Below are 3,046 nucleotides of genomic sequence, written 5' to 3'. Positions count from 1 at the left end.
CAAGATGATGTACTATCATCCAACACAATGTCTTAAACACTAGGTGGACACAAATTGATCGTATGAGAAGAATCAATTCGATCATCAATAAGATCAACTAGTGTATCCACACTCACAATATGTACATCATCGTAAAGAGGCAAAGAATCATTAGACTCACATATAGGTAAGCTACTTATCACACTCAATAGGCTACTAGCCACACAATTATTATTTTTATGCACAAGAGTGTAAGAGTAAGCTATTTTACCTTGAAGTTATTGAGCACATTTTTCTTTACCTTGGTGTGAAGGTCCTCCACAAGCTTTGAATTTAATTAAAATCTCCCTCGTCAAGTATTCAAAGGGAATCTTATCTTATAGCACTTGTTCTCTTCCGCTTTCCATGTTGGTACCAATACACATATCCTTATTAAAAGAAGAAAAAACAATGTTAGCTTTAGACCTTGAATATACTTAAGAGAATATGTAGCTTGTTCGGCTTTGCTCATAGCATAATCCTCGAAGACTCTTCACATTGTCATTCCCAATCAAGGTAAACTTTAGGATCCCATTCTCCTTTGAAGATAGATAGAGTAGAAGACATTTACTCCTACTATACCCTCCATTCATACCTTGGTTCCCACTTTCACACATTTGATCATGACTATATTCATGGTCCTCATAATTCCCATCTTCTTTGTAGCAATAACATTTTTCACCACAATCATAGTCTCGTATGTCGTAGTCACAAATTTCTGAGGCTATCGAAGACATGTTACCCTTATATAACCTTGTTTCTACAAAAATGAACAAACACTATTAGTAGTAAAGCACCAGACCAACACTCGTATGAACTCACCTTTGTGATCCTCACAATTAGAGCGGTGAATATTGAAAGTTGCTTATACCCTGATGGATAATAAAGTGTCAATCTCTACTTTGTAGACAGAGTGGATTCTTGTTTGATCGACTCAAAGAAATAAAAATCTACTTATGAAATTGAAACAAAGAAGTTACAATGAATTAAAACTAGAAAAGTACACAAAGAAATAGGACGATGAAAGAATTCGGACTCAAGAACTAATCGAGCAACTTAGTAGATAAATTACTAGTTGATAAGTAGTTTAGGAATCAAAAGAAGGGATTAGGAATCAATAAATATAAAAATAGAATCAAACCTTGAGAAATGGAGTAATTAAAGTGTTAAAATGCACTTTGGAAGCTTGAATTTTGCGTTTCGAACTTGATTTGCGTTGGGAGGGGCTGATCTGCATTTGGTGACCTTCTCTAGCAGGTGGGGCACATGTCCAAGGAAGCTTGGGTGAAGGTAACACTAGTTTGAGGTGCCTTTGGGCTGTTTCATAAGCTGCAACGCAGGTCAAAGGCAGCTTGGGCGCAGGTCAGCTGCCAGCATGCACAAGGGGCCAAATATGAACTTATTGTGGTCCCTTTTTTGTTCTTTCCTCTTAGGATATTCTTGGAACCTTTGAAGATGCTAAATACTAAAAACTTTACACTATTTTTCCTTCTCCTTGTAGGATCAAACACCAACTTTTGATGAAGATTCAACTTGAAGATTTGAATGTCTTCAAGAACTTCAAAAATCTCTAACTCTTAAACTGTCAATCGGAATACGATGAAATTTTGAACCAAATCTATTTTCAACCTTATAAACACATTCAACTAATTAATTTTCTCAAAGTCTTCACCAAAATCTTCAGATTTTGCAATCAACTTCAAAATCTTCAATCCAAGCTTCCAACAAGGATAGAATACTCAAATAAGCTCCGATTTAGCTCAAATTTGATTTATAGACTCGTATAATATTAGAGAACACAAATCTAATACTATAAATACAATAAAAACACAAAATCAAAAACTCAAAATTTGACCTAAGAACAAAAATGTGAATAGTGACTTTTTTGGGGATTTTTTTATTTTTGACACCACTTTTTTGTGATTTTCAAGATTACAAACCCAATACTAGAATCGTGGGAATGATCCTAACCTCGGCTCTAATACCAAATAATATGAATTGAATCATGAGGACTTGAATCTAAGATGCAGAAAATAAAGATAGATGGATAGGATCATGAGGATAGAAAGATAGATACGAAATTGACACTAAAAGAGCAATCGAAGAATGTATCAAATCCTAAAACCTCCCTTAATGGCTATCAATAGGCACCTAAATCTTAAGATTAATACAAAGGGGATTTGATCCACCTTACAACCAACGTTTCTAAGAAAGGTTCAACAAATGTTTTTCCAAGCACTCAACGCTCCCAAGGAGCCTCATGAATACATTATGTAAAATTCATTATAAAAAAAACTAAGGAAATAAGTCTACCTACCAAGCATTTATAGTTTGGCTACATATTGCATAATTAGGCCCCAAAAGTGACCCAATGTAATAAAATACCCACTAGGGGCTATTTTTACCCACTCTTGAAATGCTAGAGTGGATCAACAGCGGATACATAGCGCCTTAGGTGCATGACCCTTCCAAGGGTCTTTCAAGCCCCATTTTGTACTCCTTCAACCTCGTCAAAGTCCTTTGACCCTTATTAATGGTAATATTCCTCCATGCGGTACATTTTAAAAGCACTAAGGAGTCATCAAACACCTCGAGCATCATACGTATCTCATCCAAAGGTCCAGAGGTAATTTGGCTTGTATCAATAACGCACTTCCTAACTTGAACCATTACTCCTAGAAAATTCACTTTCTAGTCGAGTTATTTCATTTACTCCTAGGAGACGCACTTTATTATCCGGGTAATTTAAGTTTCATGTGTTAGGTGGCGCACTTCCTAACTTAAACCTTCACTCCTAGAAGACACACTTTCTAGTTGAGTCATTTCAATTAACCCCTAGGAGACGCACTTCCTTGTCTAGATAATTTACGTTTCATGTGTTAGGTGACACACTTTCTAACTTGAACCATTACTCCTAGAAGATGCACGTTCTAGTCGAGGTATTTCATTTAACCCCTAGGAAACACACTTCCTTGTCTAGGTATTTCAGTTTTCATTTGTTAGGTGACACACTTCTTAACTTGATCCT

Source organism: Capsicum annuum, chromosome 10 (genome assembly GCF_002878395.1).
Source record: "Capsicum annuum cultivar UCD-10X-F1 chromosome 10, UCD10Xv1.1, whole genome shotgun sequence".
Classification (NCBI taxonomy): Eukaryota; Viridiplantae; Streptophyta; class Magnoliopsida; order Solanales; family Solanaceae; genus Capsicum; species Capsicum annuum.
This window is presented reverse-complemented; position numbering follows the sequence as displayed.